At 45.5% G+C, this 26,510-nt stretch overlaps 1 long non-coding RNA gene across 1 annotated transcript in view; it reads left to right on the top strand.

The window, feature by feature from the left end:
- LOC138582527 (uncharacterized) overlaps positions 1-24,315 on the top strand; it is a 46,109-nt gene extending 21,794 nt beyond the window's left edge. The window contains exon 3 of the long non-coding RNA XR_011305039.1: positions 21,411-24,315. This is a non-coding gene — a long non-coding RNA (uncharacterized lncRNA). The remainder of the gene's footprint in view (positions 1-21,410) is intronic.
- Positions 24,316-26,510: the final 2,195 nt, after the last annotated feature.

Here is a 26,510-nt window from a genome sequence, read left to right as displayed (position 1 = left end):
CGCTTCTTACTCATCTTCTTTGTGTATATGATTTCTTTGCATTTGCATGTTCAGTTACTTTGTACTTCAATCACACGTTCATTCTTCAAATATTGTTATATTGTTTCAGTGCGTCCTTGTGTCATCTCCTTATGACATCACTTTACACCTGTCAGACTTAACTTATAGCTCTTCTATGTCCAGTGGTGTCTGCAGACGTCCATCTACCACATGATTTCGAGGGTACATTTGGTACGGTTGTCTGAGCACATAACGTCATTCATATCTTCGATGCCACATTGGGATGATACCAGGTGTCATACACAGTGCTTTCTTGTTACTCTTCCAATATGACAGAGGTGAGGGGGTGGGCTCCATGAGTGACATGTAGATCTGCTTCTCTACAGTCTCCCCTCTGGTTGAGCCCTCGACCAGCTCCTCAATATTCTTCACCTTCTCTTCACACTGTGGTTTCTTCAGAATACATATCTTTGTCACCTCCCTCAGGTCACCTGCATTCTTTATGTGCTCATCCACACTCCAGGCCATATGGCAACATTTCCCAGTAGGTTGACAGAATACCCACCGTCCCATATAATTCTTTTGATCCTTGGGGTAATAAAACTTTGTTCCTGAGGGTGCCAGAGTACTTCATCTCAGTTGCTCACAGATGGTACTTTCAATCTGCGTGTGCTCATCAGTCACAGCATTCACATTGATCATTATCTTCATCATAATAGCTTTCTCTGCTGTCTTCTTGCACTGTCCTATGATTATTCTCACAAGACAGAATTCCAGCAATACTAACACAAGCATTGCTCCAAGTAGCTTAAAAGTATTTGCCAGCCAGGTGGGAACTCATGGAAACAAGGACGAAAACCAGTCTTCATCTTCAGTCTCATCGACTTCTTCCTCCATATTCATTGCATGGTTGACAGCATAGTTATTGCCTCTGTCAGGGTTCCATTTTCTTCATCACGGGCAGGTATGTGCATACAGCAAGAAGGCCCGATCTTGGCGCACACGCCTCCTTCCATTGCTCTGATCAAGTCCAAGCCATACCTGCTCTGGAGGGTCATGAGTCTGATGGCCCTCAATTCTTCTCTAATCATATTGAATCCTTTTATTGTCATATGTATTGTTTATAACAGCTCCCACCGGGTTATTTGTAACCACTTCAAGTTCATTGCAGTTTGAATATTCCTGGCATGAACAATTTATGCTCCGCTGGAATGGCATGATAGGCTTCTATTGATTTTGCTGAAAAACAGTTCTCTCTCGTCTGTCGGATGACGTTGAGTGACCTCTTCTTCCTCTCATGAGCATCCATTTTTGGAAAGCTATCAATATGTAGATCACTTTGGGAAATCACCAATGCAGGAACATGTATGGTCTCTATAGAGTATATTCCTCCTCCGTTTTTAGGTAGCTGCATATAAGCTTTGGATCCACAGGCCCAATAGCGGTCCATTAGCGCAGCAGTTCCTACATTCATTCCTGGTACATTAATTATTTGCTTGAATTTTTTGTTTTCTCCAACTTTGGGCAGACAACTGTTCCTGAAACACAATGTTGTATTTTTCATTGGCAGTATGATTACAGATCATGCTTCATTTTCAACCCATGTTAATAATTTTGAATACTTAGCCCATTCTTTCAGGCATCCATCGTTCACTATTTGCACTAACTGTACTGGTGCTGACATCAATAAGTTTGCACTGCATGCTAACATTCTGTCTTCCCATCCTGTACTAGTGGCTACTCTTCATATACTAATAGTTGAGGTCACTCCCAGCATCCTGGCAATCCTGGCGCTTCCCATGCATCTGCACAGCCCAGTTTCATTTGTTCAACAATCCTTATCTGATCCCCAATCATACCATTTAGTGAGTACATGAGCATTCTACTTTTGCAGTCTGGGTCTTTTTCCATTTTCTGCGGTTTTATGTATTCATCTTCATATGGGAATGTCTTTCCCAACCTCCATCATAGGGTTGCCCATCTTCTTTCAAATTGTCCTCTTGTCCTCTTGTCGTGCATGCTGCTAGATGGCTGAGGCACTTTGCATCATGTACAGATATTTCTCTTGCAATGAATGGTCTGGCTGGCTGCGCTCATGGCCTTAGGGATGAGAGAACATACATAGCAGCTTCCCCACTTCCTTCATGTGCACTTCCTTTATTTTTTACATTGGCTGAATTATTAAGATATGAATGTATACCCTCATGATCTACCCAGCATCCCTCTTGAATTGGATAATTTGCCTGCAAATGCCAGCGAAAATATCACTTGTGCTTTTGTTAGGAATAGAAATAGAAGTCAAATTGCTAAATACTCCATCTGTATTAAAGAACAACATTTGGAGAAATGTTATAAGCATGGGAAAGTAAAGAGAACACATTGTGCTAAATGTAACTACAAGAAGTATTGCAAGAATATCCATGTGTCAAATTATATCCTGTTCAGTAAGTGGTCTTCTTGCTAGCAATGTGTATCTCATATAATGGAAGATTCTCATTTTCTTTAATTCAATGTGTAACGTCTGTCTCTTTTATAAACCACACTTATTTTTATAATAGAAATTGTAAAATGATTGCAATGATGATCTTGAAAATAATAAAACTGTTTTTAGGATTTCCCAAAAATGTGACAATATCAGCAGGTCGCCTTACTAAAGCTGGGTAAGTCTGAAGAATGTATATAAAAACAGCATACAGAAATGTATGCAATGTTATAGACAACATAAAATGTTGTGTGCAATCTCTGTGTTTTATCTCCAATGCATAGCCTCTTTAGCCTAACTGGAATTGTTCAGTTGATACTTTACACAGATTAATTCGCTTTTCTTTTAAACTTGGGAATAGTCAATAGTCAACGGTTTTTACTCCATCTGTTCTTTGTTTTGGCTATTGGTAGCCGATCTCATCTTAATTCGTGGAACTCCTTCTATTGCTTCACTGTCAGTGGGTGCAGGAGGAGTCAGGGACTCTCCTTTGTAAAGTTTTACATTATTTAGGTGTAACCATGCTCTTCTTCCTTCGATCTTCACTGCGGTGGGAGTGACCCCCTCTACTAGGTATGGTCCCTCAAAGTGGGGCTTATTCCAAGTGCGTAGAAAACTTTCACAAGCACTTGGTCCCCTGGGTACAAACTAGGTTACTTTAGCAAGTCTATAGGATCAGTTGTTTTACTGTCTTCCTCAATCTTCCTCAACCCTTCCCTACAATTTTTGACCTGTTGAGAAATAAAATAAACACTAGCAGTCATATTTGTTAAGTAATCATGCATCTTATCCCGTAATGTTTTTGCAACACTATGGGCATCAGTTTTTATTCAAGAGGGAGGAGCAAAGGGCACTCTTATTCGGTGTCCAGTCACCAACTCATGAGGAGCCAGGTTGGTTCCTCAGAGCAAACAGAGCAAGGGGTAGGCAGTGTAGCCATCCCATCTTTAAAGTTATTTTAATCTTGGCTATCCTTTCCTTAAGGAGTCCTTTTAATCCCTCACAAAACCATTTGCCTATGGGTGATAGGCAGATGAAAACATGTGTTTTATGCCTAATAGAAGAGTTATCTGTTCGAACTATTCATTTACAAAATGTGGGCCATTATCAGACCACAGTATTTCGCACACACACCATCTAGGAAACACCTCAAATATGAGAAATATGGCAGCACATATGGCATCAGGGTGTGTACATGGACCTGCCTCAATCCATTGGGGAAAGGGACATACTACCACTAACATGTATCTATACCCATTGCATACTTGCAACATATCCACGTAATCTGTATGTAGATGCTGAAAGGGACCATTGGGTCTGGGGGTTGTTCCTCTCACTGTTAGCATGGTATGCCCTGCTGTGAACTTCTGGAAAACAATGCAGTTCACAATAAACTGCAATGTGTTCTAACAAATGTGGTGAAAACCAGTCTTCTGCAATCATGGCAGCAAGATTCCCTCGGGTTGTATGCACTGGATAGTGAAGCTGGTCCAGTGCAACTTTCAGTAATGCTAGAGGCATATCTGGCTTTCCAGTACTATCCTGGCTCCACAGAGCCTCAGTGTGGGATAAAGAAAGCCCCTGTCTCTTCCATAAATCCTGCTCTTCCTGTGATGCTTGATCTTGCAGCTCAATTAACTGTACAATGGATTACATGGTAAAACCTTCTTTTATCAGCATGCAACATTCTGATATTTGCTTAACATCTTCTACTTCAAAATTAGAAACATTTGGAAATTATTCTGCTCTTTTGGCTTCAACATCGTTACCGCAATAAATCATGTCTGCCCTCTTATTATGGGCTGCGCATTTCACCACGGCAATACCCAATGGGAGTTTTAGTGCCTAAATTAGTTTATCCATGTTGCACTGGTGTGCTGTCTGCATAGAGGAAACCCCTCCTTTTCCAATGTGGCAATCCTACGTGTACGGTTGATGTCACATAGGCAGAGTCAGAGTACACTGTCACTTCCTCATCCTCTATTCCTGCAGTGTGGCGATAAGTGCCACCAATTATGCAGCCTGTGCTGAGTAATGTGAAGGCAGTCTTGCACTTGTTACTACTTCAAATTCACCATTTTTTTTAGCTTCACTGCTTTTGATCCCATATGTCTTTCTCCTGTTGTTTGATGAATTTTTGAAGAACCGTCAATGAATAGAATTTTCCCACCTCCGAGAGCATTTTCTCTAACATGGGGAATATCATCATAGAACTCAGTATACATTGTACAATCATGTATATAGTCCGTAGGTGGGATGGCAAACCTGTGGATGATGTTGGGCGGTGGGGGGATTCAATAATCCAAGGATTTAGCTGATTCGCTAATGGTTTAGGTTCATCATCAGGTCAGAAGAGTCATGTTGGTGCTAGTAAATTGTTGCTTTATTATTATTTTCAACATAACACCATAGGTGCACTCACCTATGTTGAACAACTGGCATTATCTGCCACGTTAATGTTTTCAGATTGCTCTGGTGTTTTGTTGAAAACAATAATAAAGCAACAATTTACTAGCAGCAACATGACTCTTCTGACCTGATGATGAACCTAAACCATTAGTGAATCAGGTAAATCCTTGGATTATTGTATCCCCCCAGGGCCCAACATCATCCGCAGGTTTGCCATCCCACCTACTCATTCAGTCAATTGGGAACTCCGGAGTTCCAGACAAACCAGGAGCCAGGCTGCGGGCTAACATACAATTATTCCATAAACAAGGTGCGTGGTGGACTGGGAGTCCCGACCCAGATAACTCCAACCAACTGTAACCCCATGTATATAGTCCTTCCTTACTGGTTCTGCTATGAATGTCTCTGGATTCACTACTCTACATCTCACAATTGTAATCACTGTTTTCAAAATAATCACTTTGTATCCCGATGTTCTTTGTGTAGTCAATGTACTTTTGGGTTTCACTAAAATGGCGAATAAGGAATTCTCAACGAATAACGTCATTCAGCACCCCATTGTAATACTTGCAGCTTTTTCAAGCGCGTAAGCAGCAGCAGCTAATGCTTGTTCGCAAAGATAAAGTCCTTTCATTACTGGGTCTAGAATCCCACTATAGTTGGCTAATGGCTTATGCCCATGTCCTAATGTTGTCTTCTGCGTGAGGACTTCTGTCATCCCTTCTCCTCTTCCTCTTGGTCCATTCCCTCTACCTCATGGCCATAACTTGTATCCACCTCGATCTATAGAGTACCCTACATTGCTTGGCTGCACTAGCTGTAACTTTTGTGCTGCTACACCTTCACCACTCGTCAATACTGCTCCTTCTATGGCAAATTTTGACAATTGTTTATGAACTAACTTTGCTTACCATTGCTTTCTACTCTCAGCTTTCTTCTTATTCTTCTCTTGTAATAATCAACAACGATGTACAATGGTCAACTGTATTTCTGGCCATGGCTTCGCTTCCATCCCTACCCGTTTTGTCATCTGCCGTTGCACTGGCTCGGGCATAAAACAGGATGATGCTACTGTTTTATCCCACAGTTCCCCCATTTTAAGATGCCAATGTTCTTGAATCTCTTGAATAAAAGCAACAGGATCTTCGTCCTCAACCATTTTCCTTGTCGTAATCACACTCATGTCTGATGTGCCAGGATATTGCACTCTAAGCACCCTCCATATGTCTGCTCTGCAATTATTAAATGGCGCTCCATCATGTGTCATGTTTTGTGCTGTCACACTCTCATATCCTGATTGTCTCCAAATGCAATGAGCTCTCTCCCCTAGAATAGCTGCTCGTTAGCCTTTTATGTCACCCCCCGCTAACGTCATTCTCGCTGTCAATCTTTCTAACTCAAATCCATTTTCCTGCACCTCCAGTCAAACTAGGTCATTTACATTTCAAATATTCTTTATCCATTTGTGGCCACGGTATAATATGTTCATCCTCCCCCTTTCCCTAATAATGGAAATTGTGTAAATCCTGGTCCACAATCCTATCCACCTACACTTCTTGTCTTTCAGGTGAGGCTAGTTTTGCCCATTCGTTTTTGTCTCGGTTATGACTTTACTTACATAAGGCAGGGATATATCCCCTGCACTGTGTGACCATGCTTATGGTTGTTCGGAATATGGTTTAGATTCTGGTGTTTTTTCTTTTTGGTCTTCTAAGTGTGAACACTTTACCCCTATTCCTGCATCTGGATCTATCAAAAAAACACATGCACCTTGTCTTCGCGCTCTCTCGTTTTCTTCCCTTTCTTCATCTGATATTATACCCCCACTGGTATGACTATTATCCCTTTCCTCATCATCAAGATCTAATCTACTTAAGGACAGCATTCTATGCTCATCTATCATTATCTCATCCAATCTTTCTCCTGTTTCTTTCGGTGGAGATCCTTCAATGCCCCCTTTGTTTTTATAACCATCTTTCTCCCTCATTTGCCTATATAAATTTCCAATCCTTTTCCCTATGCCTATGCCTTCTGCCTCATGCTCATCAGCCCATGTCTGTATTCTCAGTATGCCTTGGATCTCCATGCAGGGCTGTTGTGACCCTCTCTCTTCTTCCCATCATTCTTGTGCTTCGATTGCTATTATACATCTGTTAACAATATGATCTATTTTGCCATCCCTTTGTCCCCTACTCCTTCTCATTTCTTCTACCCTTCTTCTCATCTCCTTTTTCTCTCCCTCCTCTCACCTTCTTTGCAACATATGTTCTTTCAATCACTGTGTTTCTATCTCTTCACGTTTCTTCTCTATTCTCTCTTTTTGTTTTTTCTGTTCTTCATACCTTCTTTGTTCTTCCTTTCACTTCCTCTCTTTTTCCTTCTCTTCTTTGTATGCCCTTTCTTGTTTGTTCCTTTTGCTTCTTTTCCCATTCCTTTTCTTCTCTCTCTCTAACATCATCAATGCCCTTTTCATCTAATTTGAGTAGTATCTGTCCTCCCAGCCACTCGTTCTGTACTATTGTCACTTCGTTAACTTTGTCCTTCCCTTCTTTTTGTCTCTTGGCTTCTTCTTCTATAATTATCTGTATGTCCCTCATTTCATCACGCTCTTTATATTCATCGCGTGCTGACATATATTTTCGTTCTTTAATCCTGCTTGCTTCTATATTGTCCTCACTAGTATAAACAGGGGGTATGTGTGTTGGATTAACATACCACACCGCTGCTTTTAGCTCCTTTAAAGGATCAAATCCCTGCTTATCTTCAGTTGTATTGCTATTTTTTGGAAGCAAAAGAGGAGCCAAGGGCGTTTCGTCCTCCCCTTTATGCTGATTAAGCATCCATGTCATGGGTATCAGGCAGGTAGTTGGGGCAAGCTGGGTGGAGGCTTGGCAGGCCTGGCATAAGCACACAAAGAACCCATAACAAATCCCTCCTTTCATTCCTTCCTTGTGTTGGTAGTAACTTCCTGGTTACCACTTCCTTTTGCCAAACAGGAAGTGCATGATAACTTATGAGCTCTCTAGTGTTTAGGTGTGGCTGGCTATATAAGCCACACCCAAGATTCTTCCAGTGCTTCGTGTTGCTTACTGTGAGCTGTATCAGCAACACACTTTCCATGCTCTGGATCAGCCAGCATCTGCTTACCTGCTCCAGATCATCCTGTTTCTGCTTACCTGCTCCGGATCATCCTGCTTCTGCTTACCTGCTCCAAATCATTCTGTTTCTGTTTACCTGCTCCGGATCATCCTGCTTCTGCTTACCTGCTCCGGATCATTCTGCTTCTGCTTACCTGCTCCGGATCATACTAATTCTGCTTACCCGCTCCGGATCATTCAGCTTCAGCGTACCTGGTTCTTACTCCACGCCACAGCTATCTCCAGTCAAGAGGGGACTTCTACACCGGCACCTGTAAGAACAAAGAAAACAGCATTAACACGCGCACATCAGTAACGCTGCGCATACTCACTGAATCTTCCCGCAATGCAGGAATCCCTGTAAGAAAGAAGAGACACTATTCATTGCACTTGCTCCAATAACGTGGACACTTATTTCACTGCGCTCTCTCTCTCTACGCGGTGCATACTTTTCCGTGCAAACTTACCTAACCACCAAGTCTCCAGTAGCGCTGAACCCGGACTCGAGACGCTAATAGCACATCATTTCTCCTGCAAGGGAAAGGGAGAGACATTACCAGGCGGGCTCGAATTGAAGGCGCTGCGCAAACCTACCAGCAGTCAGCTTCTACACGCAGCGCTACTCACCCACAAAAATACCGGCAAACAAAGACAATACGGACAATTTTGGACACTCAACATTCTCTGCGCAATGTTCACTTGTGGGAAGGACTTTCTAGCCAGTGTAGAAACTGGAGCCTTGAACTCTCGGCCTCGTTGTGAAGGCATAAAACAGCGTTTGGCATCTGAACTCAGCCTACAGACATTGGCACCAATCACATGAGTGAATCGCGCCCCTGCAAATGCAGGATGGAGTGCACACCCTACTAAAGATCAAGGTAAGCCCATAGGGGGACATCACAGCACACAGTAAAGAGAAGGGAAGGGCCCAGGGGAATCGGGTGAATTCAGATCTGAGTGTACACCTTGTATTTGACAGGTATTCCTCTGGGTGAAACAGGGGAAGTGAAGACTCGGGGTCAAGGGAGGCTCGTCCATCGCTCCTGCAGAGACACAGGTGAGTGTGACAGAACACGAAGCCATCCTCAATACCTCTGCCCGAACGATGGAAACCTCCGAGGTAGACCAGCTTTCCCTATTGTTAGGTGAACTACAGGCCGAGGTGCATGCAGCCCGCTCAGAGACAAATGCCTTAAGGCATGAACTGGTAGTCAACAGGGACAAAACAGACGATTTGGCAAGACAGCTCCTACAGACCCAAGCTGGTCTAGCACCCCTACCAGGTGGAGTTCCACAGGGGCAGCCTACTGTGGCACCTGTAAGGACACCCGTTCAGGTATTGCTTCCAGGCAACATCCCTTTAGCACCACCAGAACGCTTCTCTGGGGAGCCCAAGAAATTTGGAGCGTTCATGAATCAACGCCGGCTACATTTCAATTGCAAACCAGACACCTTTCTGAACAACCAAGCTAAAGTAGCTTTTGTCATCTCCTATTTAGAAGGGCACACGGCGCACTGGTCTGTCCTGTTAGTGCTTAGGGATGACCCTTTACTGAGAAATTACCCAGGTTTTCAGCGTGAACGGAAAAACTATTTGCCCATCGGACTCGAGGTCAGGCCCTGGATGATGAGCTACTCTCTCTGCAACAGGGTGGTCAGGATCTTATCTCATATGTCACCACATTCAATCGTTTAATAGCCGAATCAGGTTGGTCAGAGGAGAAACGAATAAGTTATTTTATCGAGGACTGAGAGGAGAATTTAAAGATGTCTTGGTGCAAGTAGTTAATCCTCCCGAAGATTGCAGTGAATTCATCGACCTAACTATGCAACTAGACCACCGGTTACAGGATCGCAAGGCTGACCGAACCAGATCAGAGCATAGACCAGTGTATGTCCGACCAAAGGAAGCGTCCCATCGACAGGCCTCAGAAATACACTCGGAGCCCATGCAATTGGGTGTTCTCAGGGGACCACTCACCAAGGCGGAGAGAGAACGGAGGCGTCAGGAAAAACTTTGCTTATATTGCGGCCAATCTGGTCACTTCCTTCGGAACTGCACGATTAAACCCCCACAGAAGACAACGGGGTACTAGATAACACAGGGGAAGACACAGGTGCGGTAGCGGAAAACTCCAATGCCCGGCAGATGTAGAGGTCGGTCTGTCGAGCCAGGAACGGAGCACTCAGATCTCACATTTCAGTATTCCTGTGGATTTAGTAGACCCTTCACCACCCACCCGAATGCATGCCCTCAAGGCTTTCATAGACAGTGGGGCTATTGGGAAATACCTGGACATAAACACCGCAAAGACCTTGGGATTAGCATTCCACCGTAAGGACACCGCAGAAAGCGTGACACCTGTGGATGGCACACAACTCCTTTTGGGACCAGTAACACAGTGTACTTCCACCATCACCTTAATCTGCCAAGATGGCCACAGAGAAAGTATTAGATTCAACCTTATCGCTGCACCCCAATTCCAGCTGATTCTTGGGATACCGTGGCTAGAGACGCACAACCCAGAGATAGATTGGCGAGCTCGAACCTTACTCTTTTCCACGGAATGTGCCTCTTGTTATGACATCAAAGGGATCAAAGGAAGCCCATTGTTAGCTTCACAGGAAAAGATAGCACTTTTAGGCTTGGTGGGCACTTTACCAGAGGAATACCAGGAGTTCCAGGATGTGTTCGCGAAGGAGCAAGCTACTACACTACCAACACATCGAGTTTACGACTGCCAGATCGACCTGCACCCAGGGGCACAAGTACCGTGCAGCCGCATTTATGCATTAACCGAGGAAGAAAACACTAATCTACGGACCTACTTGGATCAATACCTGGCCAATGGCTTCATTAGACCATCTAAGACATTAGCCGCCTTCCCACTCTTCTTCGTACCGAAGAAAGAGGGGGACTTAAGGACGTGTATTGATTACCAGGCCCTAAATCAAGTCACCATAAAAAATAAGTACCCGTTACCTCTGATACCAGTACTCATAGACCACGTGAGACAAGCGAAGATTTTCACCAAGCTAGACTTAAGCGGCGCATATCACCTGGTACGCATGAAGAAAGGGGACGAGTGGAAGACTGCGTTCCGTACCCGCTATGGCTTGTACGAATATCAGGTCATGCCCTTTGGGCTTTGCAATGCCCCAGCTGCGTTCCAGCATTTTATGAATGATGTGTTACGGCAACTCCTCGATGTCTGCGCAGTCGTCTACATCGATGACATTCTGATCTACTCCACCACTTCCCAAGAACACGTAACCCATGTGCGAGCGGTGCTCTGCAAACTGCGTGAAAACCAACTGTATGCAAATCTAGAAAAATTCTCCTTCCACGTCACTGAGGTGGAGTTTCTGGGATATCTACTGACACCGCAGGGGATCAAGATGGACAATAGAAAATTGGAGGCAATCCTCACTTGGTCCTCACCCACGTCTGTAAAGGGAGTACAGAGTTTCCTAGGGTTTGCAAACTTTTATCGATGCTTCATACCAGGATTCTCATATGTTGTACATCCAATAACGTCCTTGCTACGCAAACACCGAAAGTTCGAATGGACACCAGCGGCGAAAGAAGCTTTCTGAGCTCTCAAGGAAAAATTCACCTTAGCCCCAATTTTGCAACACCCACAGCCCGATTTACCGTACATTGTGGAAATGGATGCTTCAAGCATTGCCATGGGGGCTGTATTGTCTCAACAAAATCCTGAAATCGGATGCCTTCACCCCATTGCCTTTTGGTTAAGGACATTTTCCCCAGCAGAATTAAACTATGCAATTTCTGAGAAAGAACTCCTAGCAATCAAAAGCGCACTGTGTGAATGGCGACATTATTTACTAGGAGCAAAACACACCAGCACAATAATAGCAGATCATCGGAACTTGCAATATTTACCCTCAGCAAAAGCTCAGTCTTCCAGGCAGCTCAGTTGGGCCCTATCCTTAATGGAATACGACTTTGTAATCACCTACCACCCCGGAGTTAAGAACGGGAAAGCAGATGCGTTATCCCGCATTGGCACAGGAGAGGAAGTCTACAATGCCCCTAACCCGGTGGAGATCATACCCAGCCATAAAATTCTCGGCCTCTGCATCGGCCCATCTCCGTTAAATACTCTGCAGGAAACAATAAAAGTAAATATGTCTGAAGAAGACCTACTGGCTTGGGACATGAAGGGAGACCAGTTCACCATTCAAGACAAACTACCATACTACCAAAAACGCCTCTACATTCCAACTAAAGATCTGCAACAAGCAATCATATCAGACTACCATGACCTGCTGTTAGAAGCCCATCCGGGTATAGCCAAAACCATGAAAAAAGTAAGCAAATCTTATTGTGGCCAACTTGGCGAGAAGATATTGCCACCTAAATAGGCACCTGTGAGGTTTGTGCACAGTATAAAACATCCTGGCAAAAACCAGCCGGCCTCCTTCAGCCAAACACCATTCCGCCAGTGCCCTGGCACACAGTATCAATGGACTTCATCACTGATCTACCTCATAACTCAGGTTATAATGCCATCCTCGTAGTAGTGGACCTCTTCTCCAAAATGGCCCATTTCATAGCTCTAAAAGGTATTCCCTCAGCTCAGACCCTGGAGCAGGTTTTTCTAGACCGAATCATCAAGTTACATGGATTCCCTACCATAATCGTTTCTGATAGAGGCAGCCAATTTGTATCTCGTTTTTGGAAAAAATGTTGTGCCCTGGCAAGAGTAGAAGAATGTCTGTCTTCTAGTCACCACCCTCAAATGGACGGCCAAACCGAGCGCACGAACCAGACCATGGAACAGTATTTGCGCTGTCTATTACACCAAACAAGCCAAAGCTGGACAGAAATTCTATGGATGGCAGAGTATGCCTACAACAACTCAACACATTCATCCACCCAAGTAACACCCTTCTTTACTATATGGTCGAAACCACAGAATGTCGGTCTACGATCCGCCAGAAAAGATTGAAATGCCTGCAGTAAAGAATCTACATGCCAGCATCATGAAAGCAGCCAGAGAAGCCAGCAGGAACCGACAGCAAGCCAAAGAAACACAGAAAAGAAACACTGATCGCCATTGACGAAAAGCTCCAGATTATCAAGTGGGAGAATCGGTCTGGCTGGCAACTAGACACATTGCTTTAAAGGGTCCCAAGAAATGTCAGCCTAGATACATTGGCCCGTATACAATAGAAAAAATAATTAATCCAGCAGCCATGAGACTGCCGTTACCTCAGCATATGCGTATACATCCCGTATTTCAAGTGTCACTTTTAAAACCAGCACACCCAGGAACCCGAACTTCCACACCTCCCGCACCCATACAAGTGGGTGAAGAAGCACCAGAATATGAAGTAAAGAACATATTATATTCCAAACAAGTACGAAAGACCCTGTATTATTTGATTGACTGGAAGGGGTACGGACCTCAGGAAAGATCATAGGAACCCAGCACGCACGTGCATGCCCCCTGATTGGTGCAGAAATTCCATCGGGACCATCCTGTAACGCTCACCTGATTCCCGCAGAGGCGCCGGTCTTGACTGGGTGAATGCCGTATCTTCAAAGGTGATGTGTAACACACGGTTGGCTCTTTGGGCTGGACCTCTGTGCACTGTATGTCTGACTCGAAGAGTAAGATGTCTGCAGATAGAAAATATGGGATTAATGAACTGGGGTTATTGGGTGCCTCTCTCCTCTTCCCTTTCTCTTCTCCTGTAGAACCCCAAAGGTTAACGCCCTCACCTTAGGTAAGTGAACGCCGAGCTCTCCATCTGCCTAGGGGCAGGGTGCCGTAACGAGTTCCTTCACTAGATAAGGTTGCAGGCCTCTTGACCTCAGAGGACTGCTGTCCGTCGTTAACTGCACGAACGGTAAGTTCTGGGCGCTTCAAATGTCTTAAGTCTTTTGTAATGATATCTCTTGTTTTGCAGAGTTCCGGCGATGGCGGATGGCGGGCTGATGAGAGTTGAGGATCGAACCCGCGTGAGGAATAGAAGCGCCTGGAAGCACATAGGTAAGCGATTGTAGCCTGCTTCACGATGCGCACTAACTGTCCCTTTTATCTTGCAGGCACAAGTTCGGAGCTTTAGAGAAGCTGAAGGGTGCTGGAATACCCACTGGATTCGGCGTGGGAAGGAGTAATAGCACGTGAGTAATAAAGTTGCCCAATGTCTTCAAACGCACCTTCTTTTGTCTTTCAGATGCGGGATGCAGCACCGAAGGCCTCCAGAGCGTGCAAAGAGCTGGTAAGCTTTTGTCTTTCAGATGCCGGAATGCAGTGCGAAGACCTCCGGAACATGCGAAGAGTAGGTAAGCCTTTGTCTTTCAGATGCCGGAATGCAGCGCGAGGCGTTGGTGACAGCCGATGGACCAGGTAAGAGATGCGCTGCCACTGAAGACCGTAGTGCTAACCGTAGTGATCTTAATGTTCTTCCACTCCCATCCGAGAAAGGGCATCAGCTTTACCGTTTTTTGTACCAGGTCGATAGGTAATTATGAAGTCAAACTCGGCAAAGAATAGTGCCCAACGGAGTTGCCTAGAGGATTGAGATTTTGCGGTTTTCAAATATTGCAGGTTTCGGTGATCTGTAATCACAGTAACGGTTTGTTGTGCCCCCAGAAGATAATGCCGCCAAGCCTTAAAGGCGGACTTGATAGCTAGAAGTTCCTTATCAGTATTAGTGTAATTGATTTCAGGAGGCGAGAATTTGCGGGACCAAAATGCCACGGGATGCAACTGATTGGTTACTGGGTCCTTTTGTGATAGAACTGCCCCCATGGCAAGGCTCGAAGCATCAGTTTCAACGATGTAGGGGAGTTCTGGGCGAGGATGTTTTAAGATCGGTGCAGAGATAAATCTAGTCTTCAAATTCTGGAAAGCTTGTTCCGCCTCGGTAGACCATTCAAAACGTTTGTTTTTCTTTAACAAGGCAGTGATGGGCTGGAGAATTCGGGGATAAACCTGCGGTAAAAGTTAGCGAAGCCTAACATGCTTTGAACACCTTTTACGGAGGATGGCGATGGCCATTTGAGAATTGCATCGACCTTCTTTGAATCCATACGCACTCCGCTAGGTGATAATATGAATCCCAAGAATTCAACTTCAGTCACGTTGAAAACACATTTTTCCAATTTAGCGAAAAGTTTGTGTTGACGCAATCTCTCGAGGACCATTTTCACGTGTTTCCGATGTTCAGTTTCCGATGAAGAATAAACGAGGATGTCGTCAATGTAAACAACAACACACACATCTATGAGCTCTCTGAGGACATCGTTCATAAAATATTGAAAGGCGACCGGGGCATTGCAAAGTCCGAAGGGCATGACCTGATATTCAAATAGCCCATACTTGGTGCAGAAGGCCGTCTTCCATTCATCGCCCTCTTTTACTCGTACCAAGTGGTAGGCTCCTCTAAGATCCAGCTTTGTATATATGCATGCTTTTCTGACTTGGTCCAGGAGTTCAGGGATCAAAGGAAACGGATATCTATTCTTAACGGTGATCTGGTTCAGGGCGCGATAATCTATACAAGTTCTAAGGTCCCCTTCTTTTTTTGGAACGAAGAACAAAGCTGAGGAAGCAGGGGACTTGGAAGGACGAATAAACCCATTCGCTAGGTATTGATCCAGGTATTGTCGGAGGTGATGGTTCTCAGGCTCGGTGAGGGCATAAATTCTACTACAAGGAGGAGTAGATCCAGGTATCAGGTCTATCTGGCAGTCATAAGACCTATGAGGAGGTAGAGAGTTAGCCTGATCCTTCCGGAAAACATCTTGGAATTCTAGGTATTCGGGAGGTAACTGGGGAGTCTCCGAAGAAATTGCTGCCAGTGCAACACCAGGTGGAGGGTGACAAGTAGAGACACATTCTGGAAACTGAACCGTTCTTGCTCGCCAATCGATCTGAGGATTGTGTTTCTCTAACCAAGGTATTCCTAGAATAATCTGGAACTGAGGGGCCTTGATCACATCGAACACGATCTTCTCATGGTGTCCATCTTGACTTACTAGCGTCACTTCTTGAGTGGTATGCGTTACTGGTCCGGAGGCTATCTCCGTACCATCCACCGTAGTAATGACATCCATTACAGCCTTGGGACAAAGAGTTAGATTCATCCTCAAAACCATTTCATGATCCACATAATTGCTGATGGCACCGCTGTCGACGTAAGCTTCAATCGCATGTAATCGATCCGGATGATCAGGGTTAATGAGGACCATAGGTATCACGAAATGCGAGGTCACGGAACTGGTTTTAACGCTCGGCAAGAGGACCTCTATTCTTGTCGGGCGAGGTCGTTTCCCTGCTCAGAGTTTGTGACCTTGGTAACTGCAGCTCCTACTGCCTTCTTGGCTGGTTTCACCGGACAGTCTCGAAGAAAGTGCCCTGAGTTTCCGCAATAGAGGCATAATTGCAACTGTTTTCTCCTTTCCCGCTCCTTTTGTGTTAGTGGTCCTTTCAGGCCCCCTATTTGCATGGGTTCCCCGGAGTCTACTCCTTTGGAAGGAGTTGGTGGTTTGGAAAATACTCGAGCATCAAACCTGGGACGATCGGCCTTCCTGTTCTGCAGTCTGTGATCTATTTGAACGACTAAGTCAATATAGTCCGAACAGTCTTGCGGGGGATTCACTACTTGGGCTAACACATCTTTGAGCTCTCCACGTAGACCTCTATAAAACAGCGTAATCCTTTTGTCCTCAGGCCATCGAGTTTCCACTATCAGTCTGTTGAAAGACGCAATGTAAGCCAAAAGGTCTTGATAACCCTGTCGCAATGAAAGGAGCTCATTGTCCAAGGCCTGCCCCTGTGAATGTCTTGCAAACAGTTTTTCCATACTGAGCTGAAAAGCTTGAAAATCATGGAGAACCGGATCATCTTGATTAACTAGAGGGATCGACCAGTCTGCCGCATTGCCACTAAGGTACGAAAGCACGAAAGCTACCTTAGCTTGATCAGTTGGAAAGGCTGCTGGCCGGCATAAGAAGTGCAACCGGCACTGATTAATGAATACTGCAAACCTCTTTGGGTCACCAGAAAATCGTTCGGGCGGAGCCAGAGGTACATTCCCAGGTAGGTTGATCTGCACTGGGTTCGTAGAGGATGTTGAAGGAAGATTTGCCCCTGATGCGGGTAACGGAGTTTGTCCGTCTTGTGACTGTAGCAATTGTCTAGCGAGATCGTCTGTTCGCTCCTTGGAAATAATCAGTTCCCTTCTTAGAGCATTCGTTTCCTGACGGGCTGCATGCACTTCTGCTCTTAGTTCCCCAAGTAACTGGGCTAGTTGGTCGGTATCTGAGTTTTCCACAGCGCCTGGGTGGGAGTTTTGCGGTAGGCTTTGTGTTCTGTAACGCTCACCTGATTCCCGCAGAGGCGCCGGTCTTGACTGGGTGAATGCCATATCTTCAAAGGTGATGTGTAACACACGGTTGGCTCTTTGGGCTGGACCTCTGTGCACTGTATGTCTGACTCGAAGAGTAAGTTGTCTGCAGATAGAAAATATGGGATTAATGAACTGGGGTTATTGGGTGCCTCTCTCCTCTTCCCTTTCTCTTCTCCTGTAGAACCCCAAAGGTTAACGCCCTCACCTTAGGTAAGTGAACGCCGAGCTCTCCATCTGCCTCAGGGCAGGGTGCCGTAACGAGTTCCTTCACTGGGTAAGGGTGCAGGCCTCTTGACCTCAGAGGACTGCTGTCCGTCGTTAACTGCAAGAACGGTAAGTTCTGGGCGCTTCAAATGTCTTAAAAGTCTTTTGTAATGATATCTCTTGTTTTGCAGAGTTCCGGCGATGGCGGATGGCGGGCTGATGAGAGATGAGGATCGAACCCGCGTGAGGAATAGAAGCGCCTGGAAGCACATAGGTAAGCGCTTGTAGCCTGCATCACGATGCGCACTAACTGTCCCTTTTATCTTGCAGGCACAAGTTCGGAGCTTTAGAGAAGCTGAAGGGTGCTGGAATACCCACTGGATTCGGCGTGGGAAGGAGTAATGGCACGTGAGTAATAAAGTTGCCCAATGTCTTTAAACGCACCTTCATTTGTCTTTCAGATGCGGGATGCAGCGCCCAAGGCCTCCGGAGCGTGCGAAGAGCTGGTAAGCTTTTGTCTTTCAGATGCCAGATTGCAGTGCGAAGACCTCCGGAACATGCGAAGAGTAGGTAAGCCTTTGTCTTTCAGATGCCGGAATGCAGCGCGAGGCGTTGGTGACAGCCGATGGACCAGGTAAGAGATGCGCTGCCACTGAAGACCGTAGTGCTAACCTGTTCTTTCTTTGTCTTTACAGGTGCTGCTGAAGACTGGATTCCAGGATGGTAAGCCTTTGTTTCCTTAGGCCCAGGATCAGAAGCAGAAGACACGAGGAGCGTTCTGCTGCAGAGAATGCAGAATAACACAAAGCAAGATTCATCCATCGGGTGTGGTTTAAATAGCCTCCTGTAGTGCTTAGGTGTCTCCTTCCACAGCCACGCCTAGGTAAGAAAAGAGTTCCTGCTTTCCAGAAGAGTTCCAGTGTTGTGAACCTAGGGAGTGGCTCCTGCCCCACCCAACAGGAAAAGTAGTCCCAAACAGAAGAGGATCCGGGGTTCAACTGGCAGGTAAGTAAGCAGCATGGTCTGCTGCAGGTAAGTCCACCCAAGCATTATGAGCCCGGCGCTTCCAGCGCTGGGACTGGGCATCTTTATGAGCCTGATGTTACTGGCGCCAGGACAGGGTCCAAAAGGTCCCAATTGGGACTGGCTGGCACTCGGAACCAGGGTTATGGGTCTGCTTCCAAGGGAGTCGGGCAAGTCCTGATCTTTTGGAAGCAGAGATCATGACACATCCTGAGGAACCAAAGCCCCCATACACACCATTGGGAGCGGTCTTGAGGGGGAAGACTGTCATGGGTATCAGGCAGGTAGTTGGGGCAAGCTGGGTGGAGGCTTGGCAGGCCTGGCATAGGCACACAAAGAACCCATAACAAATCCCTCCTTTCATTCCTTCCTAGTGTTTGTAGTAACTTCCTGGTTACCACTTTCTGTTGCCAAACAGGAAGTGCATGATAACTTATGAGCTCTCTAGTGTTTGGGTGTGGCTGGCTATATAAGCCACACCCAAGAGTCTTCCAGTGCTTTGTGTTGCTTACTGTGAGCTGTATCAGCAACACACTTGCCGTGCTCTGGATCAGCCAGCATCTGCTTACCTGCTCCGGATCATCCTGTTTCTGCTTACCTGCTTCGGATCATCCTGCTTCTGCTTACCTGCTCTGGATCATCCTGCTTCTGCTTACCTGCTCCGGATCATCCTTCTTCTGCTTACCCACTCCGATCATTCAGCTTCAGCGTACCTGGTTCTTACTCCACACCGCAGCAATCTTCAGTCAAGAGGGAACTTCTACACCGGCACCTGTAAGAACAAAGAAGAACAGCGTTAACACGCGAACATCAGTAACGCTGTGCATACTCACCGAATCTTCCCGCGATGCTGGAATACAGGTTAGTTGCACGAGCCCACAAACCCCTGTAAGAAAGAAGAGACATTATTCATTGCGCTCGCTCCAATAACGCGGACACTAATTTCACTGCGCTCTCTCTCTCTACGCGGTGCACACTTATCAAAAGCCTCCGTGCAAACTTCCCTAACCGCCAAGTCTCCAGTAGCACTGAACCCGGACTCGAGGTGCTAATACCACATAATTTCTCCTGCAAGGGAAAGGAAGAGACATTACCAGGCGCGCTCGAATTGAAGGCGCTGCGCAAACCTACCAGCAGCTAGCTTCTACACGCAGCCCTACTCACCCACAAAAATTACGGCAAACAAAGACAATACAGACAATTTTGGACACTCAACATTCTCCCCGCAACATTCACCTGTGGAAAGGACTTTCTAGCCAGTGAAGAAACTGGCACCTTGAACTCTCGGCCTCGCTGTGAAGGCATAAAACAGCGTTTGGCACCTGAACTCAGCCTACAGACATTGGCACCAATCACATGAGTGAATCGCGCCCCTGCGAATGCAGGATGGAGTGCACACCCTACTAAAGATCAAGGTAAGCCCATAGGGGGACATCACAGCACACAGTAAAGAGAAGGGAAGGGCCCAGGGGAATCGGGTGAATTCAGGTCTGAGTGTACACCTTGTATTTGACAGGTATTCCTACGGGTGAAACAGGGGAAGTGAAGACTCTGGTCAAGGGAGGATCGTCCATCGCTCCTGCAGAGACACAGGTGAGTGTGACAATCCACACCTTTTCACGCAGGTCTTCTTTCTCGCTCTGATACATTTTCCATAGCTCTAAAATGGCTAATCTTTTCTGTAACTTCTTCCTTGTGTATGTAGCATGTAAATATGTTGTCATATGTTGCAATACTGTTCTTGATAGAAAACTTTGTTGAGGTCAAGGCACAAACATTTTATCAGCCATGTCTTTACCTATTCGGCATGGTACTTCTTAATCTTGGGTGTGTATCTTCGTAATGCTTTGCACAAGTGTAGCAGGGGAGTGTCCCCCATAATGACAAGCCATTCTTAACTGTCAATTCTTAACGGTTCTGTTATTCTTTTATTGCTTAAATTAATTATATCACAACAATCAATTCGGGCCAGCACCATCAATCACTGCCCATGACCACCCAAAAAAAACATTTTTGAACCAATTTTGAAGCCTATAATAATGTTCTCTTTAATTCCTTTGTTTATAGTTCTATCGATTCTTGCTGTCCTGCTATTTTATAAATGACATTTATTTTAAAATCTTATTTCATGTACTATTTTTTTAAACTGTTGTTATGCTCCTATGATTGAAGTCAATTGCTAATTTTTAGTCTAACAACCAGCTAGATTTTTACTGTTGTTTCATGTTTCTTAGTTTGACCAATTCAAATGTTTTACACTGACATATTTATAACCCCAAACAAATGTGCACTATAATTTTCTACGATCGTCTTCTCTTACTATCTCTAGTAAGGGTACCTCATTTCAGGTTTACCGCATCTTGGAAGGTGACACACATTCTTCATATCACCCTTGCCTCAGGAATCCCTTAAAAAAAATACCCCCTCTGGAAGTGTAATGTGTGCCCTTCTGTCCCCTTCGGATTTGGGGTCGAGGTATCTATCTCTCTCTCTCTCTCTTAAATCAAATCCCATTCACATATATATTTACACTTACAATACAATCCCCCCCTTTTATTTGCCACTTTCAGTGCTCTACTTACATTCCTTTTATTTGCCACTTTCAGTGCTCTACTTACATTCTTTGCTCAATTGCGACTCTTCCCCAATCGACCAGTTTGCCTTCAGTCCATGGGGCGCCCGTGGGGTTCAGACAGTTATTTCTTCAAAGGGGCACCTGCCGACCGTCTCGTTTTCACACATGTGTTTTTCTCTGCTCTCCACAGGAAACTCTGCGATCTTCTGGCTAATGGTGGAAGACATCAAACATCAGAGAGTCTGAATCTGAATCTTGGAGACTGGATCAGAACCATCGGCAAGGCTACCAAAATGTGCAGTAGCACCTGGAGCATTCCAAGTGCCAGATGATATTACCAATAAATGATCTTAAACCCACATAACCAGGACAGACTAAAATAATATGCCAAAATACTACTTTATTATCAGCTCAATAAAGTAGGGAAACCTCGTGAACAAACAGATTTCAGCTCACACATTCTCAAATACATTTTGGTTACACAAAAGCTTTGTACGTCAGCTAGGACATCATCCTACGTGGCTAACAGTACCAACCTATCAAAAGGAGGGATTTGTTAAGGGAACATATATACTTATAGCTTATTTCGGTGTTAGTAACATTATTAGCTGGCCCTGATCTGGTAGGCTTGCCTTGAACTACCTTTAACTACATATAATACATATAAAAAGCAGAATAACTGCAGCAGATTGGCTTCTGTAACAATAACAATGTATGGCCATCATTACATAGGCCCTTATGATTGGTTGGCATTCTCTCCCAAACTTGGGCATTCAGCTTGTTAGCAGCACGCAAGCAAAACGAAACACAGGTGCAGGGAACAACATCAAACAACTGCCCACTTGGCCAATTAACCTACCATCTCTCATCAATTAGACCCAAAGCCAAGGCTTCTTCTTTGTAGTTGACCTTCCTGACTGTTCTCTTCCGCTGAACTTTAAGGGGAGTGAAGGTACATTGTTATCTTCATCTGGAACTTAATCAAAAGCCCTTGTTTTCTGGTGTTGCACCACGTGGGAGGAGACCAGGATTTTGTGCATCCTGTCCTTCTATTTCGGGCTATTTGATTCAATTATACTGGGTGCTATTACTCCTCTTGGCCTCTGGATACTTGGTTGCTCCGTCTTGCATTTTTTTCTGCATCTTTGATTATTCAATACTTGACACTTTCAAATGTTCACTCCTTTACCTAATCTAAGAGAAATATGTCTTACGTACATAGCTTATCTTCTCTGACTCCTCTTGTGCTTTGCAATTGCTGCAGTATCCTTGCTCCTGAGCCAAGCAAATATTCTTTGTTCTTGCATGAATCTGTATTTCTGTGCCTGTCAGCTCTGCCGCCTTGGTCTCTTTCCTTGAGGTTTTTATCTTACTATTATATGAAACCGACATCCATGTTCTCATCATGGCTAATTTACCCATGTTATATTTTCCACTGCAGCAAGCTTCTATGTAGGACCATCTGTCATAGAATGCAAATGATGCAGTTGATATGTTTATGTTGTTTCCGGGTTGTGCTGTTGACGGGTTACATTTGTGGGTTGTGTTTGTGCTTGATGTAACTAAATGTGTTCATGGTTTTTTGAAATTGGGTTTCATGTGTTATTCCTCCTTTGCATGCTGCCCCCTGCTTAGCCCACTATACAAGCTTTTACCAACTACCATTGCTTACATGGGCAGAGGCAAGACAGGCAATTTCAAAGATTGCTAAAATCACAGTGAGAGGGACTGAGCAGGGCAGTCACACGACGGGTAGTCATGATGGTCCCTGCATTGATATGCAAAATCCCATTAGTATCCTGTGGGAAGTTTTCAGGGGGGGGTGGCAGCCTCCCAGCTAATGTGGAGGCTCAGTGCAGGGGCAATACCAGACGGCAATCCCGCCGCTCCGAGCCACCTCAGTGCTGGAGGCTGCCATTTTCCCTGCCAGGGAACAAGGTAAGTGCTCACCTCCCTGCCCTCCTATTACTAATCTACACATTTCCCTCCCCTTCTATCCCCTTTACCTTCTCCTTTCGGATCCTTTTCGGGAGCGGACATGCTGGGAACACTTCTGTCCCCAGCATGTCAGCTCCCGATCCGTGACACGCCACCTTCTAAAGGAAGAAGGGACTATGTGTAGTCCCTTCTCTCCTTTCCATGGCGGCCATTTTCTTTGTTTACTTTTACCCTAATTCTTTTAATGGCTACCATGGAAAGGGAGATGGGACTTCGTTTCCCCTTCCTTGGTGGCCATATATTATTTTCTTTGTTTTTTCAGTTGCTAAAAGCCAGAGCATTTTGCAACTGAACATTATTGCTTTTAGTACCCCGGTCATATGGGCCAGGGTACTTATAGCAATAAGCCCTTTGCAGGGCCTCATGCCTGTAACTATGGGCCCCGGGGCATCGCCTGAAGCAGTAGTGCCCCCCCTGCTCGTGGCTCATTGCCTAATTAACGCTTGTGTCTCTCCGTAGGCATGCTTGTCAGCATCGAATTACCGGATTAATAGCCTGTTTGCTGATGCTATCAGGCTGTTGTTCTCCACTCCCTCTGGACATTAGCACCTTATTCCCCTCGAGCAGGGCCACTGGAGGGTGCAAGCTGCCTATGAAAGGAGCACGATTCCATGGAAGCCCCCACGATATAGCACATCTGTGCTTTGCAAATAAAATCACTACTCTGCTGCCTTACTTTATGTAGTATTGAAACGAGACCCAAAGTATTTATAGCTGTCAGCCACAGCTGTTGTCACAATTATGTTTGGATCGGATCAATTGATCCAATAATGCATTGCATGTTCACTGCAGTTCATCCGCTTTGTGCATTCACTATAGCACAAATTGTGTAGCAGTGTTATCTTTCTCTGGGGAATATGGTGATCAAATGCAATAAACAAATTTGAAATAAATACTGACATATTTGAGTGCCACTAATGGTAATAAGATAGCTCAGCATGTGTAGTACATGCTGCAGGGATATGTGTTAATAGCATCGAACCCCAGATTGGGTCTGTGCTCCTGGGCTTGGAGAGTCTTGCCATGTTGCAGCTGACCCAGGCCTTCTTTTGCTCTGGGCCTGCAGGGACACTCCACCTGCACGGTAAGGCTTCCCCTCCCTTTTTTCCCATCTTTATTTATTTGTGTTTTTCTCCTTCTTGTGTTCTCCCTCTGCCGCAATGGGTCCCTCTCCAGCCCCTTCCCTGACCTTCCTTACTCCCCCCTGCCCCATCCCATCCCACCCGCTGTGTGCCCTGATTGGGTCTGTGATCCTGCACTTGACCAGAATGCTCCCTCTTAAGTGGCTCAACCAGGGCAGCTTTCCCTGGCAAGCCATCGGCTAAGGGCCAGAGGCAAAGGGAAGCTTCCTATTAAGCAGCTCCACTCCGTGTTTGCTCATGTTTGCCTCAGGACACTTGACACAGACAACCTACAGCAACAGAAAATATAAGTGTGGTGTGGCCGGGGAGCACAGCCATTACTGTACTCCACTAAAACCCCACCACTCTTATTCCCTATCATATACTTACCTGCATTTAGCCTAATTGGGCAAACGGGATGAATTGTTGGAGGTGGGAAATGTATCACACGTAGATGGATTGCTTAGGGCACGAAAAATGCTGCACTTAACTGGCTGTTGAGGGTAGGAAATGTATTGCACTTAGATGGATCGTTGGGGTAGGACATTTTCTGCACTTAACTGGTTGTTCGGGGTAGGAAATGTATCACAATTAGATGGATTGTTGGGGGCAGGAAATGTAGCACACTTAGATGGATTGTTGGGAGCAGGAAATGTATCGCACTTAGATGGTTTGCTAGGGGTTGTGGGTGTGTTGCACTTGGGTGGAATGTTGGGGCGGGAAATGAGCTGCACTTAACTGGTTGTTGGGGCAGGAAATGTGCTGAACTTAACTGGTTGATGGGGTAGGTAATGTATCACACTTAGATGGAGGGTTGGGGGCAGGAAATGTGCTGCACTTAACTGGCTGTTGGAGATAGGAAATGTATTGCACTTAGATGGATTGTTGGTGGCAGGAAATGTATCGCACTTAGATGGTTTGTGGGGGGAAGCAAATGTGTGGCTCCTAACTAACCATACTAAAAACTCACCTTTCTGCATACTCAGCCTCAAACTCTAAACTAAACACAACCCTGCCTCTACGGCACCACAAGCCACATGCACTTCACAACACCCAACAAGAAACCAAACCACGCCCGCTCATACCCCAATACCACATGACTGCTACCAACCGAAAACGCACCTACACTTATTGACCAGTTTCTCTGAACTGAAGCTGCCAGCAGCACATCAAAGCTCTCTTGCTCTTCTCTTGCTCAATCCCACTAACAAACCCCTACAAACCCCCTTCCATTGCAGATCCGCCCGAGCACCAAGAGACCACGCAAATGATAAAAGTGCACAGTACAAGACCTATTAACAAGACATTAACATATTAATTTGCAATGTGTTGACTAGATTCAATCCATGCCATCTGAGACCATGCTGAGTGACTCATGTTTGCAGGGTCTTATGGTGTGTTGGTTCGATCAAGCAGCACCCTCTTTAGGCCATGCCAATCACTATTTAGGCCATGCCAATCACCATTTAGGCCATGGCCAACATTTAGGCCACACTCCCTATTTAGAGGCCCCCCTCAATTTTGCATTCCACTTAAATCAATGGGCTTTGAACCACACCAAGCACCCCTTTAACTAGAAATGCAAGGATCATCACCCTCACACCCCAGGTGAGAGGGTGATGAACAATGCAAAGGGATGCATGGCAGGGAGTCGACGCAGCAACTAAGGGAAGCAACACTTACTTGACCTGAATGCCATCCCTGTTAGGCCACACCCTGTTTTGGCCTCGTCCCCATAAACCCCCCACTCGATTTAGCATGGCACTTAAAGCACAGAACTAAACCTCATTGGAGCCCACCATAACCAGGTAGCTATTGGTTTGATTTTCAATCTGGTTATGTCAAAACCTGCTCTGTACAGTATAATGACGTTGAAAATCTATGACAGCAGGCACCATAGAGAAAACCGTTGTCACTCATTAAATAAAGAGCCCAGTAAATAGGTGGCCTGTACCACCCACTTCTACTGCCCCCACCTATTGGGCAGAGGCACTGACAGTGGGAAAAGGCCCTGTCATGTTGACACTCGAGTTCCGGGGCATCAGGGAGGTGGGCGGCAGGGAGGGAAGTGACATGGGAGGGCGGGGTCCTTTTAGACTATGCATGTTGGTGAATAAAGAAGGACGTGAAAAGAGAGCTCCTGTTTCCGTCCCTCTTTTCAGCGCCGTGTG

This window comes from Ambystoma mexicanum, chromosome 3q (assembly GCF_040938575.1).
Source record: "Ambystoma mexicanum isolate Mex_15411 chromosome 3q, UKY_AmexF1_1, whole genome shotgun sequence".
Lineage (NCBI taxonomy): Eukaryota > Metazoa > Chordata > Amphibia > Caudata > Ambystomatidae > Ambystoma > Ambystoma mexicanum.
This window is presented reverse-complemented; position numbering and strand designations above follow the sequence as displayed.